The 25,806-nt window shown below is 37.3% G+C and overlaps 1 pseudogene; it reads right to left on the bottom strand.

Annotated features, from left to right (window-relative positions):
- The window catches only part of LOC129053201 (deleted in azoospermia protein 1-like), a 57,301-nt pseudogene extending 31,786 nt beyond the window's left edge, over window positions 1-25,515 (bottom strand).
- Window positions 25,516-25,806: the final 291 nt, after the last annotated feature.

Genomic DNA, 25,806 nt, shown 5'->3' with positions numbered 1-25,806 from the left:
ACTGCTAACCTTAGAGAACAATAAGCTAGGCAGACACATAAGGAGAGCGGCTTCCAAATACTTTAGGAACTAGTTATATGGGGTGAAAAAGGAAGAGATAGGAAGAGATTTGTTCATATGTCTACAGAGATCATTTCTGAGAGAAAGTCTCACAAAGTATATAGAAGATTTTTAGCTCAAATAACCAACACTAAGAGTAAGAAATTTCTAACAAAAGTAACAAATTTCCCATTACTCACACTGTTCAAACAGGGATTCCATTGCCACTTACTATGGAAAGTGTAGATACAATTCCACAGACGCAAGGATGACTACAATAAACAAGAGAACAGGAACATAAGCAGTTCTTACCTGAACGTACTGAGTTACAGGATTCAGCGTGATTAGGGGCTGCAGGCAAGTTTCAGTGTTTGGATTCCTCCAGACGTTCTGAAACTGTGGTGGAGGAGGAGGACTAACTACCAAAGGACGCGGCTGCACATGATGAGCACCTTTTTGAAAAGCAAGAAGAAAAACGCCTACTTTTAGTTATTTAAAAAGCTACCCGGGTCAAAAAAGAACAATTTCTTTTCCTACTCACAGAACTTTTGTTTCCTGATTGCAGGGCCCAGCTTCAGCTTTTTACCCTGGAGATGTATCTGTGACTGAAAAGAGAACAGTAACAAAACTAGAATCCATTTTCAAGTCTTAGCTTCCAAGACTTGGGTAAACACCTAAAGTCTTCTAAAGTGCCTATCATCATAGACGATCAGTGACAACTACGCACCAAATTAAAATTTGTCATCATGAAGCTACCTTACTTACCCTTGCCACTCTAATCAGTGTCAACAGGCATCAAGTGAAAGTTGATCAAAAACTTTTCATCACCCTGTCTCCAACCTTTCCTGTCTGTAGTTCGTGAACCTAGGTGTCCACTCAGAAATAAACAGGATCTATCAAGTTATGGGAGGTGACTCTGAGTTTGGATTTTGAACAGGAAGTCTAACTTCCTCCAAATTTTACACAAGTCTGAGTATATCTCTAACACTAAACGTCGTAGCAGTAAGATAAGAAAGAGATTTTTCTATTACTTACCTCTACTATCTTCTGGACATCCACATCATCAACAAATGAAACAAATCCATAGCTATAAAGGCAGACAAATGAAGCATAAAATCACCATCATACAGTACATGGTTCAGAACTTCTACTATTCTATATACAGACGTGATCATGACCAAAGATGAATAATATACCATGATAAGTATGTGCTAACATGCACATGACAGATCCTCTACAAATACTACTTTTTCTTAAGCAGTACTATGTCAAAATGTGCTAGGATTAGGGCAGTGTGAAAACTTCATTGATTAACAAAGAATTCACATCTGTGAACCTGAATTTAACTTACTATCTAAGACAAGGTGGTTAAAATTAAAGATGCGGTGCAGTCTATGAAGAAAACAATTATTTGAGAAAACTGATTAACTCATCTGTATGAAATAAAAATTGCAGACATTTCAAAACAAACATTAGAAAAATGATTAAATAAAAGAACTGGTAATAACCTTTTATCCCCTACGTGAAAGAAATTAACACCGCAAACAATTTCATTTATACAAGGGTCAGAATATCAGTTTTGAAGTCTTGTCTCATACCTATAGAACAGGGGACTAGAGTTCAGATATTTTTGATAAAATTACTCACCCTTTGGACACACCACTTCGATTCGTGATTATCTTCACGTCTTTCACTGAACCATATCTACCAAAGCAGCTTCTGATCTCAGTTTCATCCGTCTATGGAACAGAATGGAACGTCAGAGTAAAAATTCGGCATTCAAAAATTTCAATTTTACTACAATTTTACTACCATGAGGGGGAAAATTTCTTCCCCATTTATCCCCAAAATGACCAGTAGCTCTTTGTCAAAGATATTTTTAGTACCTATGGGTCAAACCTAAAAGCAATTCTAAACCTCCATGAAGTACAAAAACACATTAAGTTTGTAACAGGGCCCAAATCCCATTGTTCATAATGTATTTTAAGGTAACAATGAGGTATGAATACAATACCCTATCATCAATTCCACCAACAAAAACAGTGTTTGGCATGATTTTGCCTTCTGGTAAGACCCAGCCTTGGCTAGCCGCAGCTGATGAAGACTGGGTGCTGGCCTCTCTGCAGGTGGTTGAGTTGGGAGTCTCAGGATTTGCAGCAGACTGTAATTTGGAAAGTAGACATCATAATTACGTATGCAGGCAAAACCCATACACAATGTGAAATATCATTTTGTATTTTACGTATATTTTATATAAATTACTTTCATTGTAAATTAGTCACCAGTGCAGCTCAGTTCAGGCTCAGGATTTAAACTAATCAGAGGACATCAGCATGGAATTTTAACCAAAGGATATAGTACTTTCTTAAACCTACTGCCGCTCATCACCGAGTCTTGTATAATGCTGTGGAAGAATACTCATTTAGTATTTGTGAAAATACTCTGTGAAGTAGTTAAAAAAGACACCCAAAACTAGAAAGTTTAGACTGGTAAAAATTAAAGTTATTAAAATCATCCTGAGTTGAAAATTTAGGGGAGGAGCCAAGATGGCCGAATAGGAATAGCTCCGGTCTACAGCTCCCAGCGTGAGCGATGCAGTAGACGGGTGATTTCTGCATTTCCACCTGAGGTACTGGGTTCATCTCACTAGGGAGTGCCAGAGAGTGGGCGCAGGTCAGTGGGTGCGCGCGCTGTGCGCGAGCTGAAGAAGGGCGAGGCACTGCCTCACTCGGGAAGCGCAACGGGTCATGGAGTTCCCTTTCGTAGTCAAAGAAAGGGGTGACAGACGGCACCTGGAAAATTGGGTCACTCCCACCCGAATACTGCGCTTTTCCGGCAGGCTTAAAAAACGGCGCACCAGGAGATTATACCCCGCACCTGGCTCAGAGGGTCCTACGCCCACGGAGTCTCGCTGATTGCTAGCACAGCAGTCTGAGATCAAACTGCAAGGCGGCAGCGAGGCTGGGGGAGGGGCGCCCACCATTGCCCAGGCTTGCTTAGGTAAACACAGCAGCTGGGAAGCTCGAACTGGGTGGAGCCCACCACAGCTCAAGGAGGCCTGCCTGCCTCTGTAGGCTCCACCTCTGGGGGCAGGGCACAGACAAACAAAAAGACAGCAGTAACTTCTGCAGACCTAAATGTCCCTGTCTGACAGCTCTGAAGAGAGCAGTGGTTCTCCCAGCATGCAGCTGGAGATCTGAGAACGGGCAGACTGCCTCCTCAAGTGGGTCCCTGACCCCTGACCCCCGGTCAGCCTAACTGGGAGGCACCCCCCAGCAGGGGCAGACTGACACCTCACACGGCCGGGTACTCCAACAGACCTGCAGCTGAGGGTCCTGCCTGTTAGAAGGAAAACTAACAAACAGAAAGGACATCCACACCAAAAACCCATCTGTACATCACCATCATCAAAGACCAAAAGTAGACAAAACCATAAAGATGGGGAAAAAACAGAGCAGAAAAACTGGAAACTCTAAAAAGCAGAGGGCCTCTCCTCCTCCTCCAAAGGAACGCAGTTGCTCACCAGCAACGGAACAAAGCTGGACGGAGAATGACTTTGACGAGCTGAGAGAAGGCGGCTTCAGACGATCAAATTACTCTGAGCTACGGGAGGATATTCAAACCAAAGGCAAAGAAGCTGAAGCCTTTGAAAAAAATTTAGAAGAATGTATAACTGGAATAACCAATATAGAGAAGTGCTTAAAGGAGCTGATGGAGCTGAAAACCAAGGCTCGAGAACTACGTGAAGAATGCAGAAGCCTCAGGAGCCGATGCGATCAAATGGAAGAAAGGGTATCAGCGATGGAAGATGAAGTGAATGAAATGAAGCGAGAAGGGAAGTTTAGAGAAAAAAGAATAAACAGAAACGAGCAAAGCCTCCAAGAAATATGGGACTATGTGAAAAGACCAAATCTACGTCTGATTGGTGTACCTGAAAGTGACGGGGAGAATGGAACCAAGTTGGAAAACACTCTGCAGGATATTATCCAGGAGAACTTCCCCAATCTAGCAAGGCAGGCCAACATTCAGATTCAGGAAATACAGAGAACGCCACAAAGATACTCCTCGAGAAGAGCAACTAACTCCAAGACACATAATTGTCAGATTCACCAAAGTTGAAATGAAGGAAAAAATGTTAAGGGCAGCCAGAGAGAAAGGTCGGGTTACTCTCAAAGGGAGGCCCATGAGACTAACAGCGGATCTCTCGGCAGAAACTCTACAAGCCAGAAGAGAGTGGGGGCCAATATTCAACATTCTTAAAGAAAAGAATTTTCAGCCCCGAATTTCATATCCAGCCAAACTAAGCTTCCTAAGTGAAGGAGAAATAAAATACTTTACAGACAAGTAACTGCTGAGAGATTTTGTCACCACCAGGCCTGCCCAAAAAGAGCTCCTGAAGGAAGTGCGAAACGTGGAAAGGAACAACCGGTACCAGCCGCTGCAAAATCATGCCAAAATGTAAAGACCATCGAGACTAAGAAGAGACTGCATCAACTAACGAGCAAAATAACCAGCTAACATCATAATGACAGGATCAAATTCACACATAACAATATTAACTTTAAATGTAAATGGACGAAATGCTCCAATTAAAAGACACAAGACTGGCAAATTGGATAAAGAGTCAAGACCCATCAGTGTGCTGTATTCAGGAAACCCATCTCACGTGCAGAGACACACACAGACTCAAAATAAAAGGATGGAGGAAGATCTACCAAGCAAATGGAAAACAAAAAAAGGCAGGGGTTGCAATCCTAGTCTCTGATAAAACAGACTTTAAACCGACAAAGATCAAAAGAGACAACGAAGGCTATTACGTAATGGTAAAGGGATCAATTCAACAAGAAGAGCTAACTATCCTAAATATATATGCACCCAATACAGGAGCACCCAGATTCATAAAGCAAGTCCTGAGTGACCTACAAAGAGACTTAGACTCCCACACATTAATAATGGGAGACTTTAACACCCCACTGTCAACATTAGACACATCAACGAGACAGAAAGTCAACAAGGATACCCAGGAATTGAACTCAGCTCTGCACCAAGCGGACCTAATAGACATCTACAGAACTCTCCACCCCAAATCAACAGAATATACCTTTTTTTCAGCACTACACCACACCTATTCCAAAATTGACCACATACTTGGAAGTAAAGCTCTCCTCAGTAAATGTAAAAGAACAGAAATTATAACAAACTATCTCTCAGATCACAGTGCAATCAAGCTAGAACTCAGGATTAAGAATCTCACTCAAAACCGCTCAACTACATGGAAACTGAACAACCTGCTCCTGAATGACTACTGGGTACATAACAAAATGAAGGCAGAAATAAAGATGTTCTTTGAAACCAACGAGAACCAAGACACAACATACCAGAATCTCTGGGATGCATTCAAAGCAGTGTGTAGAGGCAAATTTATAGCACTAAATGCCCCCAAAAGAAAGCAGGAAAGATCCAAAATTGACACCCTAACATCACAATTAAAAGAACTAGAAAAGCAAGAGCAAACACATTCAAAGGCTAGCAGAAGGCAAGAAATAACTAAATTCAGAGCAGAACTGAAGGAAATAGAGACACAAAAAAACCCTTCAAAAAATTAATGAATCCAGGAGCTGGTTTTTTGAAAGGATCAACAAAATTGACAGAGAAGAATCAGATAGATGCAATAAAAAAATGATAAAGGGGATATCACCACCGATCCCACAGAAATACAAAAGGAATTTGTATTTCAATTCCTAGAAATTTCAAAAGAAATTTGAAAGGATCAACAAAATCGACAGAGAAGAATCAAATAGATGCAATAAAAAATGATAAAGGGGGTATCACCACCGATCCCACAGAAATACAAACTACCATCAGAGAATACTACAAACAGCTCTACACAAATAAACTAGAAAATCTAGAAGAAATGGATAAATTCCTCGACACATACACTGTCCCAAGACTAAACCAGGAAGAAGTTGAATCTCTGAATAGACCAATAACAGGATCTGAAATTGTGGTAATAATCAATACCTTACCAACCAAAAAGAGTCCAGGACCAGATGGATTCACAGCCAAATTCTACCGGAGGTACAAGGAGGAACTGGTACCATTCCTTCTGAAACTATTCCAACCAATAGAAAAAGAGGGAATCCTCCCTAACTCATTTTATGAGGCCAGCATCATCCTGATACCAAAGCCGGGCAGAGACACAACCAAAAAAGAGAATTTTAGAACAATCTCCTTGATGAACATTGATGCAAAAATCCTCAATAAAATACTGGCAAACCGAATCCAGCAGCACATCAAAAAGCTTATCCACCATGATCAAGTGGGCTTCACCCCTGGGATGCAAGGCTGGTTCAATATACGCAAATCAATAAATGTAATCCAGCATATAAACAGAACCAAAGACAAAAACCACATGATTATCTCAATAGATGCAGAAAAGGCCTTTGACAAAATTCAACAACCCTTCATGCTAAAAACTCTCAATAAATTAGGTATTGATGGGACGTATCTCAAAATCATAAGAGCTATCTATGACAATATTGACCCACAGCCAATATCATACTGAATGGGCAAAAACTGGAAGCATTCCCTTTGAAAACTGGCACAAGACAGGGATGCCCTCTCTCACCACTCCTATTCAACATAGTGTTGGAAGTTCTGGCCAGGGCAATTAGGCAGGAGAAGGAAATAAAGGATATTCAATTAGGAAAAGAGGAAGTCAAATTGTCCCTGTTTGCAGACGACATGATTGTATATCTAGAAAACCCCACTGTCTCAGCCCAAAATCTCCTTAAGCTGATAAGCAACTTCAGCAAAGTCTCAGGATACAAAATCAATGTACAAAAATCACAAGCATTCTTATACACCAACAACAGACAAACAGAGAACCAAATCATGAAGGAACTCCCATTCACAATTGCTTCAAAGAGAATAAAATACCTAGGAATCCAACTTACAAGGGACGTGAAGGACCTCTTCAAGGAGAACTACAAACCACTGCTCAAGGAAATAAAAGAGGATACAAACAAATGGAAGAACATTCCATGCTCATGGGTAGGAAGAATCAATATCATGAAAATGGCCATACTGCCCAAGGTAATTTACAGATTCAATGCCATCCCCATCAAGCTACCAATGACTTTCCTCACAGAACTGGAAAAAACTACTTTAAAGTTCATATGGAACCAGAAAAGAGCCCGCATCACCAAGTCAAAAGAACAAAGCTGGAGGCATCACACTACCTGACTTCAAACTATACTACAAGGCTACAGTAACCAAAACAGCATGGTACTGGTACCAAAACAGAGACATAGATCAATGGAATAGAACAGAGCCCTCAGAAATAACGCCGCATATCTACAACTATCTGATCTTTGACAAACCTGAGAAAAACAAGCAATGGGGAAAGGATTCCCTATTTAATACATGGTGCTGGGAAAACTGGCTAGCCATATGTAGAAAGCTGAAACTGGATCCCTTCCTTACACCTTACACAAAAATCAATTCAAGATGGATTAAAGACTTAAACATTAGACCTAAAACCATCAAAACCCTAGAAGAAAACCTAGGCATTACCATTCAGGACATAGGCATGGGCAAGGACTTCATGTCTAAAACACCAAAAGCAATGGCAACAAAAGCCAAAATTGACAAACGGGATCTAATTAAACTAAAGAGCTTCTGCACAGCAAGAGAAACTACCATCAGAGTGAACAGACAACCTACAAAATGGGAGAAAATTTTCGCAGCCTACTCATCTGACAAAGGGCTAATATCCAGAATCTACAATGAACCCAAACAAATTTACAAGAAAAAAACAAACAACCCCATCAAAAAGCGGGCGAAGGACATGAACAGACACTTCTCAAAAGAAGACATTTATGCAGCCAAAAAACACATGAAACAATGCTCACCATCACTGGCCATCAGAGAAATGCAAATCAAAACCACAATGAGATACCATCTCACACCAGTTAGAATGGCAATCATTAAGAAGTCAGGAAACAACAGGAGCTGGAGAGGATGTGGAGAAATAGGAAAACTTTTCCACTGTTGGTGGGACTGTAAACTAGTTCAACCCTTGTGGAAGTCAGTGTGGCGATTCCTCAGGGATCTAGAACTAGAAATTCCATTTGACCCAGCCATCCCATTACTGGGTATACACCCAAAGGACTATAAATCATGCTGCTATAAAGACACAAGCACGTGTCTGCTTATGGTGGCATTATTCACAATAGCAAAGACTTGGAACCAACCCAAATGTCCAACAAGGATAGACTGGATTAAGAAAATGTGGCACATATACACCATGGAATATTATGCAGCCATAAAAAATGATGAGTTCATGTCCTTTGTAGGGACATGGATGAAATTGGAAATCATCATTCTCAGTAAACTATCGCCAAGAACAAAAAACCAAAATCCGCATATTCTCACTCATAGGTGGGAATTGAACAATGAGAACACATGGAAACAGGAAGGGGAACATCAGACTCTGGGGACTCTTGTGGGGTCGGGGGAGTGGGGAGGCATAGCATTGGGAGATATACCTAATGCTAGATGACGAGTTAGTGGGTGCAGCGCACCAGCATGGCACAAGTATACATATGTAACTAACCTGCACATTGCGCACATGTACCCTAAAACCTAAAGTATAATAATAATAAATAAATGAATAAATAAATTTTTTAAAAAAACATCCTGTTCTACATTCATAAACAACTTTTCACTTTACTGAGTATACTGAAGATAAACCTTAAAAAAAAAAAAAAAGGCCGCACCAAAAAGAAAATAAGCCTCAATGTGTTAAATCAATTTCTTATAATCCTCTTCGCTAACGCTAGGGTGTTCAAAGCATCTTTTGAAATAACACTTTTCTTCCTGAGTAACACGGAATCAGTCCGACTGATAATTCTAGTTTTCAAAGTGGGCTGATAGATATAAATCATACCATCTTTATTTTCAGATCAAAAAAACACATACATATAACTCATTCATTTTCTAGATTCTGATCAGAACTGTCTTTATTCTTTCCACTGTTGACTCTAAGGTTAATGTAAAATTTTCTGAAGTAGTATTCATAACTAATATATATGTTGGACAAACAATATAGCACAGTGAAACAAAAATTAATTTAGTCAGGAGATCTAGGTTTATGTCCCTTACAGGTAAGTGGTTATAAGCCACCTACTTACTTACCAGCTATGTATCTGTGGGCAAACTGCTTTGAGAATGAAATGAGATAACCTCTGTGAATTCATTTTGTATGTATAAAGTGGTAAAAGTGGTAATGCCAATGTAAGTTAGTGTCCTGTTATTTGAATTTCTTTTCAGCCGATTTGTTTTCAAGTTTCTTTTTTGGCTTCACTATTTAGCTGACTTATTTTGAAAAAAATTTTAATTAAGAACTAATTGAAACAACATCAGGAAACTATGACACATCATTAACTTAAAAATCATTGATGAAGTGCTGTTGACTTTAAAAGGTAAGTACAAAAAGCTGCAAAAGACAAAACTATTACACATACACCTGTCTGAAAGAAAACAAAAGACGAAAGAAACTGTGTATCTTTTTGAACAACACAATAATGTTATCGAAGTTAATAAGAAAAGTGGGTTCCTGCTTTGCTAATTAGATGCTAGAAGTTACTGAGTCTAATTAGATGCTAGAAGTTACTGATTCTACGCAGCTTTACTACACACGAAATCTAAATTGTCACATCAACTAAAGCCGAGGTTACTGCATTTCTCTATTCTTTTGTGCTTGTACCTGCTATTTTGGGTTTGCAACTCATTCCTAATTCTTTCCTTTAACAGCGTTATTTCATGACAATGATGTGGAAGAAAAATTTACAACACTATTTTTAAAGTTTTTCCTTTCTAAAAATGTCTTCCATTATTGTTTTTTCCAAATGACATTAAGCTGCATTATCTTGAACTACTGGGAACCTGCTTAGATTGCCCTTCCCTATAGACAATTTACCGATTCCTTCTCACTTCATTCAGAAATCCCAAACAGAATAAAACAAAACAAAACAAAAGAAATTCTGAAATTCTTGTAGTTTCTTTTTCTCCTTTTCAACTCCCCCTTGATTTGTGGATGAACTTTGGATATGTTTTTCTTTGATAAGCAAGCTATATTACGGTATTGTCTCTGCACCACAGTGTTTGGATGTATTTTAATTTAGAAATGTAACATCTGGCAGAAACCTGCGTCAGATCATGACAGGTTATGGAAATGCACTGATTCTCAACTGGGCAAGATTTTTGAGCCCCAGGGGCATTCAGCGACGTTTAGAGATTGGCTGTCACAACTGAGATGTATTCCTGGAATCTGATGGGCTGAAGGCCAGGCATACTACTGCACATCCTACAATGCAAAGACAGCCTCCTACAATAAGGAATTATTTGGTGCCAAATTTGCAAAGGGTCTGGTTAAGAAACCTTGTGACAGTGACACAAGAATTGAAGAGGAAAATTCTTGTTTGGGAAGAACCTGATTTCCATTGCTCACGAAAGTGAATCTTTTCATGACCTCAGTTTCAGTTTCCTTGCTTGAAAACGAAATGGCCGGAAAAGGCCTCGGGTGTCTCTTCTGATTCTCATACTCTATACACAAATAGTAAAATGGATACTTAGTTTGGTAAAGAGGAAAAAAGGCATTTGATTTTATAAGAAGTTTGACGTTAGCTTGGATCTTACAAACTGGCTGCCTGCTTAACTGGAACCGTACATATAAAATTCACTGAATCTCTTTAACAGCGTGGTAACATTTTAAATTAAGCAAGTCACCATCACGTCCTAGTCCTCAGCGAGCAGGTGGCGCTCAAAGCTAACAAAGTAAGCCACGTACTTCATTTTTTGCAATGTACCTCATTTTTACCATGGCTTGACTAGCAGGGATTGTTCAATTCCGACTCTGTGTGTATTTATACATAATTATGTAAGGTATATATATCTATATAAATATTATATATCTATACAAATATTATGTATATATAAATATTATATATATATCTATAATTATATATATTATACAAATGTTATATATAAATATTATATAAATGTTATATATATTTTATATAAATGTTATATATATAAATATTTTCTACATCTATTTTTATATATAATATATTTATTTATATATAAATATATTTTATATATATATATGTATATATATAAATCCACAATCAATAGATAGCCTTTGGTTATTTCTAAACTATGGCCAAAAATATAAAGGAATGCTTAGGATAAGCTAAAGTTTAATTTTAAAGAAAGTACCATCGTAACTGTCAATAGCATCCCGCAAACCAACTGCATTAAAGGAGTAATTTTCTTAATCATACCTTCAAGTGAGTTGGTGAATTTTGAAGTGAGAAATGTTGGAATAGTAAACGGGTGAGCTTCAAAACCATCATATACACAACTCTCACTGCGATTTCTAGCAAGCGTATTCCTTGTTATATGCAGACAATCAAGTGACAAAGACAGCTAAAAGCTGGAGAAAATTATCATTAAACTCCAGCGATGTCAGCTCCTTTGCCAGTATTATCTAATGCAATTACTAAGTGAACATGTAAGCAAATTGATATTTACATAAACTGGCCAGGAAAAAGGCTAGAATTTGTAGTCATCAAAGTTACATTCACAGCAACAGGAAGAGGAGCAAATAAAGACAATGCTAAAATTAAGAAAATATGACGGGAAAATCAGAAGTTAATGCAGCAGCAGATTCTTGGGGAGTGCTGCGTGGGAAGGACGAAATTCAAGCAATACGCAATCCTTGCAAAACTATGCAAGAAAAAGCAAAAATATATACGAGACCTGAAAAATGAGTCACGGCCAGCTGTTACAAAAGAATGCTACGTGCAATCTCTATAGGAATAAATTTATATTATATATATTATTTTTCTATAGGAATAAATATTTACATAAACTGATCAGGAAAAAGCCTATCATCTGTAGTCAGCAAAGTTACATTCACAGCAATAGGAAGAGGAGCAAATAAAGAGAGTGATAAAATTAAGAAAATATGACGTGAAAATCGGAATGAAAACCTTAAGTAAATCCAAGAGCAGATTCTCGGGGAGTGGTGCGTGGGGAGGATGAAATTCGAGCAACAAACAATCCTGGCAAAACAAAGCAAGAAAACACAAGAAAGCAAAAGTATATATGAGACCTGAAAAATGGGTTGTGGCCACAGATAATAAAAGAGTGCTATGCAGAAACTCTGTTTTCAAAGAGGAAGAAAGTATTTCTCAACGCATTTTACAAAGCTAGAAGCATATAAGTAACAAAGCCTCATCCAGATGATCCATCCCTGCCCTCAACACAAATGGGAAATTCCAGCCGTATATAAAGAGTCTAAGTTTATATTGGGAATGCAAGAATACTCCATTTGCAGGATACATTACTTTAATTCACCACTGAAAATCAATTGATAAAATACAGCACTCATTTTTAAATTTTTTAAAACCCCAAGTCAAATTTCAGAGAAAGAGGAATCTTCTTTTCGATCAATCTCATTCTACCCTATCATCAAGCTTACAAGTGAACTAGTTGAGTCAACTCAATTGAAATTAGGGATAAGGTAAGGGCACCAGGTCACCTTATCACTCCTATATGTTTTCTCCACTATGTATAACTAAGAGTGAATACTATTAGTATTAGAATAGTGAATACTAACAAAAAGCTTTTTATGAATCAGTAAGAAAAATAAAATTAAGAAGGTAATTTAAAAAGCTAAACATCAATGACCAACTTCAACGATGATTTTAAAAAGTGCCCATCAACATAATGTAGTATTTTCCAGCTATTAGGCTGACAATTTAAAAAATACTAATAACTTTCACTGGAATGGGTGTGGAAAAGACAGCATTCTACACACCATCAGTGAGAAAACACTAATACGTGATTTACCAAGAGTACTTTGGAAAAGGTGTATCATAATTTGATAAGCGGGGATACTCACCAGTATACTAAAAAGGAGAATTAGTTATAAAATTGTTATAAAAGGGGCAAAGTGCTTTCACCTAGCAATTCCACTGATAGCAATTCATCTCAAGAAATTAATAGTACAAGCGTGCCAAGATATTTCCACAAAGATATTCATAGCATCTTTTTTTTTTTTTTTGAGACTGAGTCTCTCTTTGCAGCCTAGGCTGGAGTGCAGTGGCACAATCCCACCTCACAGCAATCTGCATCCCAGGATCAAGTGATTCTGCTGCCTCAGCCTCCAGAGTAGCTGGGATTACAAGTGTGCGCCACCACGCCTGGCTAATTTTTTTGTACTTTTAGTAGAGACAGGAAACAAAAATCATTCAAATATGCCTTCACATTTTCAAAAACACATAAGATACACAATATTGAAGAACAGATGCTGGCTCCTTTAATTTGTTCTTCTAATAAAAGAAACAGAACGGAAAAAAGAATTACTTTAGGTTTCTAATCCCTGACGTTTTTGATGTTACCTCTGTATGTAAAACCTCAACTTTTTCCCAATTTTCTGGGGTTGGTATTGTGGAAATCTCAAGGATATTAGTTCTTGGAATTGATTACCATAGATATGATTATGGGTCATATATACAGTCACGGCTATGAAAAGAGACCCAGAGGACGACTAATGTGAAGCAGCCAGCTAAAATACAAATATAATTCAAATTCTGTGCTCTAAAAGGTGGGTAGTAATTTTATTTCACTCTGTCTGTCTAAAAAATTGATAAAAGTCAGTCTGGATGTTTCAGCTATTTGACAGCAAGATGAAAATAAACATGCTACAATATAGAAAGGGACACCACATCTCAAAAACCTGTTCTACAGTAAAGTTTTTGCTAAGTACATTCCTGTCAAAATGTAACGCAATTACTTCTAAATAATACAGAGGCCTTCATTCTAGACTAATTCTAAGTGTTGTCGTAAATTTTAGGTACATTTCACTACTTTAAAATGGCAAACTATTCAAGCAATTTGTACAAAAAAAGGGCTCAATAGTATCTGAAAGTAAATCATTTTACTCCCTCTTAAATTACCTGATAATTATACACAGGCAAATGATATCCAGTGATGACGTGAACTGCTGAATTTGGGTAAGTAGGATGTGCCTAAAAATAAAGTTTACAGTAAGAATGAACGAATATGATAAAACATTTTGTTAATTAGAAATACTATTCCCAATATAAAAAACTATGAAATAGTTTTAAAACATTATTTTTCTACATACAGCGTTGCAGAATTCTAAATGAGTGACTGATTTTATGAAGAAAGAAAGAGTCTGTCAAGTGCTGCCCTTTGGGTGGGGAGGGGGAACAGACAAATGACAAAAGAAGTGACTATTTCGCCAGACAGGTTTACCTTATTTATACTGTGTACTTATGCCCACCCAGAAGTTATTTTTTACGCTGGTGATAAGGCTCTATTAAGACAGACTTCAATGTAAGTTAAATTAATGCATTTGCTGTTTCTTTGTTAAAATACTTCTAAAGGGTTTCGTATCTGACAATATTATAGGGAATTATGAAGTTCTCCTACAAACGTTATGGCTTTTTCTGTACTTCATTTCAAAAAACTAAGGGCAGTATATAATCCGCAACTGGAAAAGAGACAGTATACTGTCTTCTACGTTTCAATAAATACTTACTGACTGAAAACACATACGCAGCATGACACATGAATACACCCAGATTACAGAATGGCTCACAGTAAATGTGAGAAACAGGGCTTTTTTTCTAGCCATCGCTCAGAGGACGAAAAAGAGGCAGAGGTATACCCTACCTGTTTCAAGTACATGGAAAATGTCAACAAACGAGAGACACTGAAGAACTATTTCACCACTATTTTCTTACTTTATTTTCCATCAAAGAAAATGTCTTTTAAACTAAGACATGAATAAAACAAACTAAAAAGAAAATAAACGTTACTTATCACCAGTAAGTGACAGAGTATGTCAAATCCTACTTTACATATCAAGGTAACCAGGATCAGAGAAATTACATGCCAGACACTCACGGGATTTATAAATATAGTAAAACACATTAGAAATCTACCCATTCCAGAACCAGAATATATCCAGAAGTCAGCAATCTCCATGAGGAGGCATCTGGATATCACTGCAAGTAAAGAATAGCTGGATGAACTGCTAACCTTAGAGAAGAATAAACTAGGCAGACACATGAGGACAGCTGCTTTCAAATATTTTCGGAACTAGTTATATGGGGGGAAAGCAGTTCGGCTGTTTTAGAGGTAATACTCTTTTTTCTTCCTATTCTTATTTAAGAGTAATTAATAGCAAAACATTCTGTTTCTCTTTAACAGATTTTTCTTACGGAGGGTAAAGCCAGAGGCAGATTCCAGGCAGATACATGCTCATTCTAAAGCCACATTAATACTACCTTTCATAGATTGTATAGTCTATCAAAAAGTAACTGAATTCTTATCCTTATGTGGACCAGCCACTGCTTAAGCATGCAAAAACCTGGGAGAGAAAAAGGCACTGTTGCTCCCATAGGAGTTTATAATTGGTTTAAAAGAAAGTAACAAAACGTGCCACTTTAATACAAAGAATGATTAAAAAAATTTACAGGCATATATGACATAGAAAAAAATCAAGGAAGAACAGGGAGTATACGTTTGGCGCATTCACTTCACCTGATGTACAGCATAACTCCTTTGCTCCCCAAAAGGCCACTGTGGTGGCATCTTGGGGAAAAAAAAAAAAAAAAAAAGAAAGCAAAAAAAAAGGAAACCAAAATTATTCAAATATTCCTGTACATTTTCAAAAACACATGAGATACACAATATTGAAGTACTTCTCATGCTGGCTCCTTGGATAATAGAACAAAAGAAACAGAATACAAAAAAGAAGTACTTTAGGTTTCTAATCCCTGAAGTTTCTTGTGGTTACTTCTACATACAAAACCTCACCTTTTCCCCAATTTTCTGGAAATGGCATTGTGGAACTCTCAAAGATATTAATTCTTTGAATTTGTTACCACACATATGATTATGGGTCACAGATATAGTCGTATCGTTGAAACGACACCCAGAGAACTACTAACATGAAGCAGCAAGCTAAAATAAAAATACAACTGGAATTCTGTGCTCTAAGAATTGGGTAAAGCTTTTATTTCACTCTGTATCTCTATAAAATTCAGCAAAGTCAGTCTGTATGTTTCAGCTCTTAGACAGCAAACAGAACAAAATACATGCTGAAACAAAGACGGAAACACAAATCTCAGAAATTGTTCTACAGAAAAGTTATCGCTAGGTACCCTCAACAGCAAACATAACAAAATACATGCTGAAACAAAGACGGAAACACAAATCTCAGAAATTGTTCTACAGAAAAGTTATTGCTAAGTACCCTCCTGTCACAATACTCTTTCATCACTTCTAAACGATACAGAGGGCTTCATTACGCTAATTCTAAGTGTTTTCTTAAATTTTAGGTACATTTCACTAGTTTAAAATGACAAACTATTCAGGCAATTTGTATAAACAAGTGGGAGGCCTCAATAGTAGCTGAAAGTAAATCGTTTTACTCCCTCTTCAATTACCTGATAATTATATACAAGCAACTGATATCCAGTGATGACCTGACCTGCTGAATTTGGGTAAGCAGGATAAGCCTGAAAATAAAGTTTACAGAAAGAATGGATTAATACGGTAAAACATTTTTTTTTAATTAGAAAGAATTATCATTCCCAATATAACAAAAATACGAAAAACTTTGAAATAGTAATTACTTTTCTATACACAGCAATGTAGAATTCTAAAAGAATGACTGACTTCATGAAGAAACAAACATTCTCTGTCAAGCGATACCCTTTGGGTGGGGAGGAGGAAGAGACAAATGACAAAAGAAGTGACTATTGCACCAGCCAAAGTTTACTTTATTTATACTGCGTACTTATGCCCACCCAGAAGTTATTTCTTACACTGGTGATAAGGCTCTATTAAGACAGATTTCAACCTAAGTTAAGTTAATACATTTGCTACTTCTTTGGCAAAATACTTCCAGACTGTTTTGTATTTGACAATACTATAGGGTAATACTGTAGTTCTTCGACAGATGTTACGGCTTTCTCTGTACTTCATTTCCTAAAAGTAAGGGCAGTATATACACCACAAATGGAAAAGAGACAGTATAAGGTCCTCGACGTTTCAATAAATACTTACTAATTAAAAACACACAGGTAGCAGCATTCATGAATACACCCACATTCAGTAATGGCTCACCGTAAATGCTAGAAACAAGTAGGGCTTTTCTTCTAGCCACTGCTCCGAGAAGGAAAAAGAAGAAGACGTGTACCCTACACGTTTCAAGTACACGGAAAATATCAACAAATGAGAGACACTGAAGAACTATTTCACTACTATTTTGTTACTTTATTTTCCGTCAAAGAAAAGGTCTTTTAAACACACACAGAAATGAAAGGAACGCAGAACAAAATAAACCTTATTTATCACCACTAAGTGACAGAGGATGTCAAATCCCACTTTAAATATCAAAGCAACCAGCATCAGAGAAATGACATGCCAGAAACTCATGGGATTTATAAATAGAGTAAAAGAGATCAGAAATCTACCCATCCCAGAACCAGAATATATCCAGAAGTCAGCAATTTATATGACGAGGCATCTGGAAAGCATTGCAAGCAAAGAATAGCTGGGTTAACTTCTAACCTTAGAGAACAATAAATTAGGCAGACACATAAGGAGAGCGGCTTCCAAATACTTTAGGAACTAGTTATATGGGGTGAAAAAGGAAGAGATAGGAAGAGATTTGTTCATGTGTCTAAAGAGGTCATTTCTGAGAGAAAGCCTTGCCAATATATACTTGGCAAGATTTTTAGCTCAAATAACCAACACTAAGAATAAGAAATTTCTAACAGAAGTAACAAATTTCCCATTACTCACACTGTTCAAACAGGGATTCCATTGCCACTTACTATGGAAAGTGTAGATACAATTCCACAGACGCAAGGATGACTACAATAAACAAGAGAACAGGAACATAAGCAGTTCTTACCTGAACGTACTGAGTTACAGGATTCAGCGTGATTAGGGGCTGCAGGCGAGTTTCAGTGTTTGGATTCCTCCAGACGTTCTGAAACTGTGGTGGAGGAGGAGGATTAAATACCAAAGGACATGGCTGCACATGACGAGCACCTTTTTGAAAAGCAAGAAGAAAAAAGCCTACTTTTAGTTATTTGAAAAGCTACACGGGTCAAAAAAGAACAATTTCTTTTCCTACTCACAGAACTTTTGTTTCCTGATTGCAGGGCCCAGCTTCAGCTTTTTACCCTGGAGATGTATCTGTGACTGAAAAGAGAACAGTAACAAAACTAGAATCCATTTTCAAGTCTTAGCTTCCAAGACTTGGGTAAACACCTAAAGTCTTCTAAAGTGCCTATCATCATAGACGATCAGTGACAACTACGCACCAAATTAAAATTTGTCATCATGAAGCTACCTTACTTACCCTTGCCACTCTAATCAGTGTCAACAGGCATCAAGTGAAAGTTGATCAAAAACTTTTCATCACCCTGACTCCAACCCTTCCTGTCTGTAGTTCGTGAACCTAGGTGTCCAGTCAAAAATAAACAGCATCTATCAAGTTATGGGAGGTTACTCTGAGTTTGGATTTTGAACAGGAAGTCTAACTTGCTCCAAATTTTACACAAGTCTGAGTATATCACTAACACTCAACGTCGTATCAATAAGATAAATAAGAGATTCTTCTATTAGACTACTTACTTCTACTATCTTCTGGACATCCACGTCATCAACAAATGAAACAAATCCATAGCTATAAAGGCAGATAAATGAAGCATAAAATCACCATCATACAGTACATGGTTCAGAACTTCTACTATTCTATATACAGAAGTGATCATGACCAAAGTTGAATAATATACCATGATGAGTATTTGCTAACATGCACATGACAGATCCTCTACAAATACTACTTTTTCTTAAGCAGAACTATGTCAAAATGTGCTAGATTAGGGCAGTGTGAAAACTTCATTGATTAACAAAGAGTTCACATCTGTGAACCTGAATTTAACTTACTATCTAAGACAAGGTGGTTAAAATTTAAGATGCGGTGCAGCGTATGAAGAAAACAATTATGTGAGAAAACTGATTAACTCATCTGTATGAAATAAAAATTGCAGACATTTCAAAGCAAACATTAGAAAAATGATTAAATAAAAGAACTGGTAATAACCTTTTATCCCCTACGTGAAAGAAATTAACACCGCAACAATTTCATTTATACAAGGGTCAGAATATCAGTTTTGAAGTCTTGTCTCATACCTATAGAACAGGGGACTAGAGTTCAGATATTTTTGATAAAATTACTCACCCTTTGGACACACCACTTCGATTCGTGATCATCTTCACTTCTTTCACTGAACCGTATCTACCAAAGCAGCTTCTGATCTCAGCTTCATCCGTCTATGGAACAGAATTGAACGTCAGAGTAAAAATTCAGCATTCAAAAATTTCAACTTTACTACAATTTTACTACCATGAGGGGGAAATTTCTTCCCCATTTATCCCCAAAATGACCAGTAGCTCTTTGTCAAAGATATTTTTAGTACCTATGGGTCAAACCTAAAAGCAATTCTAAACCTCCATGAAGTACAAAAAACACATTAAGTTTGTAACAGGGCCCAAATCCCATTGTTCATAATGTATTTTAAGGTAAAAATGAGGTATGAATACAATACCCTATCATCAATTCCACCAACAAAAACACTGTTTGGCATGATTTTGCCTTCTGGTAAGACCCAGCCTTGGCTAGCCGCAGCTGATGAAGACTGGGTGCTGGCCTCTCTGCAGATGGTTGAGTTGGGAGTCTCAGGATTTGCAGCAGACTGTAATTTGGAAAGTAGACATCATAATTACATATGCAGGCAAAACCCATACACAATGTGAAATATCATTTTTGTATTTTAAGTATATTTTATATAAATTACTTTCATTGTAAATTAGTCACCAGTGCAGCTCAGTGCAGGCTCAGGATTTAAACTAATCAGAGGACATCAGCATGGAATTTTAACCAAAGGATATAGTACTTTCTTAAACCTACTGCCGCTCATCACCGAGTCTTGTATAATGCTATGGAAGAATACTCAGTTAGTATTTGTGAAAATACTCTGTGAAGTAGTTAAAAAAGACACCCTAAACTAGAAAGTTTAGATTTGTAAAAGTTAAAGTTATTAAAATCATCTTGTTCTATATTCATGAACAACTTTTCACTTTACTGAGTAGACTAAAGATAAACCTTACAAAAACAAAACAAACAAACAAACAAAAAAAGCCGCACCAGAAAGAAAATAAGCCTCAATGTTTTAAACCAATTTCTTATAATCCTCTTCCCTAACGCTAGGGTGTTCAAAGCGTCTTTTGAAATAACATTTTTCTTCCTGAGTAACACGAAATCAGTCCATCTGATAATTCTAATTTTCACAGTGGGCTGATAGATATAAATCATGCCATCTTTATTTTCAGATAAAAAAACACATACATATAACTCATTCATTTTCTAGATTCTGATCAGAACTGTCTTTATTCTTTCCACTGTTGACTCTAAGGTTAAGGTAAAATTTTCTGAAGTAGTATTCGTAAGTAATATATATGTTGGACAAACAATATAGCACAGTGAAACAAAAATTAATTTAGTCAGGAGATCTAGGTTTATGTCCCTTACAGGTAAGTGGTTATAAGCCACCTATTTGCCAACTGCGTATCTGTGGGCAAACTGCTTTGAGAATGAAATGAGATAACATCTGCGAATTCATTTTGTACGTATAAAGTGGTAAAAGTGGTAATGCCAATGTAAGTTAGTGTCCTGTTATTTGAATTTCTTTTCAGCCGATTTGTTTTCAAGTTTCTTTTTTGGCTTCACTATTTAGCTGACTTATTTTGAAAAAAATTTTAATTAAGAACTAATTGAAACATCAGGAAACTATGACACATCATTAACTTAAAAATCACTGATGAAGTGCTGTTGACTTTAAAAGGTAAGTACAAAAAGCTGCGAAAGACAAAACTATTACACATACACCTGTCTGAAAGAAAACAAAAGACGAAAGAAACTGTACATCTTTTTGAACACCACAGTAATGTTACAGAAGTTAATAAGAAAGGTGGGTTCCTGCTTCGCTAATTAGATGCTAGAAGTTACTGAGTCTACACAGCTTTACTACACATGAAATCTAAATTGTCACATCAACTAAAGCCGAGGTTACTGCATTTCTCTATTCTTTCGTGCTTGTACCTGCTATTTTGGGTTTGCAACTCATTCCTAATTCTTTCCTTTAACAGCGTTATTTCATGACAATGATGTGGAAGAAAAATTTACAACACTATTTTTAAAGTTTTTCCTTTCTAAAAATGTCTTCCATTATTGTTTTTTCCAAATGACATTAAGCTGCATTATCTTGAACTACTGGGAACCTGCTTAGATTGCCCTTCCCTGTAGACAATTTACCGATTCCTTCTCACTTCATTCAGAAATCCCAAACAGAATAAAACAAAACAAAACAAAAGAAATTGTGAAACTCTTGTAGTTTCTTTCTCTCCTTTTCAACTCCCCCTTGATTTGTGGATGAACTTTGGATATGTTTTTCTTTGATAAGCAAGCTATATTACGGTATTGTCTCTGCACCACAGTGTTTGGATGTATTTTGATTTAGAAATGTAACATCTGGCAGAAACCTGCGTCAGATCATGACAGGTTATGGAAATGCACTGATTCTCAACTGGGCAAGATTTTTGAGCCCCAGGGGCATTCAGCGACGTTTAGAGATTGGCTGTCACAACTGAGATGTATTCCTGGAATCTGATGGGCTGAAGGCCAGGCATACTACTGCACATCCTACAATGCAAAGACAGCCTCCTACAATAAAGAATTATTTGGTGCCAAATTTGCAAAGGGTCTGGTTAAGAAACCTTGTGACAGTGACACAAGAATTGAAGAGGAAAATTCTTGTTTGGGAAGAACCTGATTTCCATTGCTCACGAAAGTGAATCTTTTCATGACCTCAGTTTCAGTTTCCTTGCTTGAAAACGAAATGGCCGGAAAAGGCCTCGGGTGTCTCTTCTGATTCTCATACTCTATACATAATTAGTAAAATGGATACTCAGTTTGGGAAAGAGGAAAAAAGGCATTTGACTTTATAAGAAGTTTGACTTTAGCTTGGATCTTACAAACTGGCTGCCTGCTTAACTGGAATCGTACATATAAAATTCACTGAATCTCTTTAACAGCGTGGCAACATTTTAAATTAAGCAAGTCACCATCACGTCCTAGTCCTCAGCGAGCAGGTGGCGCTCAAAGCTAACAAAGTAAGCCATGTACTTCATTTTTGGCAATGTACCTCATTTTTACCATGGCTTGACTAGCAGGGATTGTTCAATTCCGACTCTGTGTGTATTTATACATAATTATATAATGTACATATATATATATATTAAAAAAAAACACAATCAATAGATAGCCTTTGCTTATTTCTAAACTATGGTCAAAAATATAAAGGAATGCTTAGGATAAGCTAAAGTTTAATTTTAAAGAAAGTACCATCATAACCGTCAATAGCATCCTGCCAACAAACTGCTTTAAAGAAGTAATTTTCTTAATCATACCTTCAAGTGAGTTGGTGAATTTTGAAATGAGAATTGTTGGAATAGTAAACAGGGGTAAGCTTCAAGACCATCATATACACAACTCTCATTGCAAATTTCTAGCAAGCACATTTCTTGTTATATGCGGACGGACAATCAAGTGACAAAGACAGCTAAAAGCTGGAAAAAATTATCATTAAACTCCTGCGACGTCAGCTCCTTTGCCAGTATTATCTAATGCAATTACTATGTGAACATGTAAGCAAACTGATATTTACATAAACCGGCCAGGAAAAAGCCCATCATTTGCAGTCATCAAAGTTACATTCACAACAATAGGAAGAGGAACAAATAAAGAGAATGCTAAAATTAAGAAAATACGACGTGAAAATCAGAAGTTAATCCAAGAGCAGATTCTCAGGGAGTGCTGGGTGGGAAGGATGAAATTCAAGCAATAAACAATCCTTGCAAAACTAAGCAAGAAAAAGCAAACATATATATTGAGACCTGAAAAATGGGTTGTGGCCCGTGGTCATTAAAGAATGTTATGCACAAACTCTATAGGGATAAATTTTGAAATCAACGACATGGTCAACTTGTACAGAAATTTTAATTTTTCCCAAACAATCTTGAAAAAGAACACCCAATGGTATTTGGCTTAGTTTCCCTGGGAGTTTTTTCAACTTGTGAAGAAACAGGCAACTTGGGTGTATGTGGTGTTTCAGAGAGAGGTGCACACAGATACCAGAAACCTGAAGTAAAGATAGAAGACACAGAAGAAGAGATTAAGAAATTTAAACTCTTTTCTTCAATTTTCAAAGAGGAAAAAAGTACTTCTCAATGCATTTTACAAAGGTCAACAGCATATAAGCAACAAAGCCTCATCAAGATGGTCCAACCCTCTCCTCAACACAAATGCAAAACTCCAGTAGTAAAGAATACAGTTTATATTGGCAATGCAAGAATACTCCATTCGCAGGATACGCTACTTTAATTCATCATTGAAAAAGTATTTAATAAAATACAGCATTCATTTTTCAATTTTTTAAAAACCTAAGTAAAATAGAAATAGAGGATTCTTATTTTCTATCAATCTAATTCTACCCTATCGTTAAGCTTACAGTGAAATACTACAGCCATCTCCGCTGAAAATAGGAATAAGGTAAGGGCACCACGGCTCCTCATCGTTACTACTATATGTATTTTCCCACTATGTATGACAACTGCGAATATTAATACAGAGTTTTTATGAGTCAATAAGGGAAATAAAATTAAAAAGGAAATTTAAAAAGCTAATGATCAATGATCAACTTCATTGATGATTTAAAAAAGTGCACATCAACATAGTGTAATATTATCCAGCTATTAGGTTGACAATGTAAAAAATCCTAATACCGTTCATTAGAAAGGGTGTGGAACAGAGATCACTCTACCCACCATCAGTGGGAAAATACTGACACATGCTTTACCAAGAGTACCTTGGAAAAGGTGTATCATAATTTGATAGGGGGATACTCACCACTATACTAATGAGGAGCATAATTTAAAATTGTTATGAAATGGCAAAGCACTTCCACCCAGCAATGCCACTTACAGCAATTCATCTCAAGGAATTAATAGTACAAGTGTGCCAAGATTAATTTACACAACGACATTCACAACATTTTTTTTTTCTTTTTTTTTTTTGAGACTGAGTCTCCCTTTCTTGCCTAGGCTGGAATGCAGTGGCACCATCTCAGCTCACTGCAACCTGCTTCCCAGGTTCAAATGATTCTCCTGCCTCAGCCTCCCGAGTAGCTGGGATTACAAGTGCACGCCACCATGCCTGGCTAATTTTTCGTATTTTTAGTACCGATGGGGTTTCACCATGTTAATCAGGCTGTTCTCGAAATCCTGACCTCCAGTGATCTGCCCACCTCAGTCTCCCAAAGTGTTGGGAATACAGGCGTGAGCCACGGCGCCCAGCCCATGATAGTTTCAATACTGAAAAAGTATTCATCATAAGGGAATTCAGTAAAACAACAGCATAATTTTTAACATGATATACTGAAAGTTATCTTCAGAATAATACCCACATTAACTGAAAGCTGCAAGTTGTAAAATAGTATTAAGCAGTACTATGTGACTTTTGTAAAAGTTGGCCTATCTATATGCAATCGCAATACACGCACAAAAATAAGCTGGAAGGGCATTCATGCATCAAAATTTAACTGTGGTTTTATGTGTTGGTATTAAGATGGACTGCTATTTTCTTACTGTGACTGTTTTCAAATGAGTAAATATACTACTTTTATAATCAGGAAAAAAACCTAATGAAACTGTAAGCATTTCTTCCCTTTACCTCTAAAAATGAAAAGTATTATTGTAAATAATTGTAACTTATAAATCAAGGTGACTTTTTATTAGCATGGATAACATGTTGCACACTTATGACACATAATAGTTGCTTATATATATTTAATGTTTATACATGGTAATATAAACCGTGTGTAAAACTCCTTTTATCTCTAAAAATGAAAAGACAGAATTATCAATGCAGACACACACACACAGAGCATGTAACACGTGTGTTTGACTCAGTGTTTGGTCAGCGTATTCAGAGCCACATCTGTGACGGCGCTCAACGAACGCTGGGCATTTACCAAACTCGCAGGAATGCACACCCAACATTATCTACCAATTGGACATTTTGTCAAAGATTCCTGGTTTATCTAGAAGGGAAAAATTGTGCCTGGAGTTTAAAAATTCTAAAATTCTCAACGGTAACTACTGAAGCCAACCTCTTGCCACAAAGATAGCGTCGAGTGAGCTTTTGTGCCTGTCGCCGCCGCAGGAGGGAGCCGCCATCAGCAAGTCCCCAGCAGCCGCTAGCCGCGAAAGGACCAGAGGCACTTCCCACCCAGCCCCCTCAGCTAGTGGGCCATGCCTTCAGGCCCCCACAAACCCCACCAACCCACCCCACCCAGTACAAGCACACTCAGGCCCCCACAAACCCCACCAACCCACCCCACCCAGTACAAGCACCAGGAGGGAACCACTTCCTGAAGAAGTTCCGGCCCTCCCAATTGAAGGGAGCCAAGTCCCTCAGCAGGCCCGCGGCCATCTTGCAGAGCCACCGGGAGAGCGTCAGAAACGAAG

This window comes from Pongo abelii, chromosome Y (assembly GCF_028885655.2).
Source record: "Pongo abelii isolate AG06213 chromosome Y, NHGRI_mPonAbe1-v2.0_pri, whole genome shotgun sequence".
Lineage (NCBI taxonomy): Eukaryota > Metazoa > Chordata > Mammalia > Primates > Hominidae > Pongo > Pongo abelii.
This window is presented reverse-complemented; position numbering and strand designations above follow the sequence as displayed.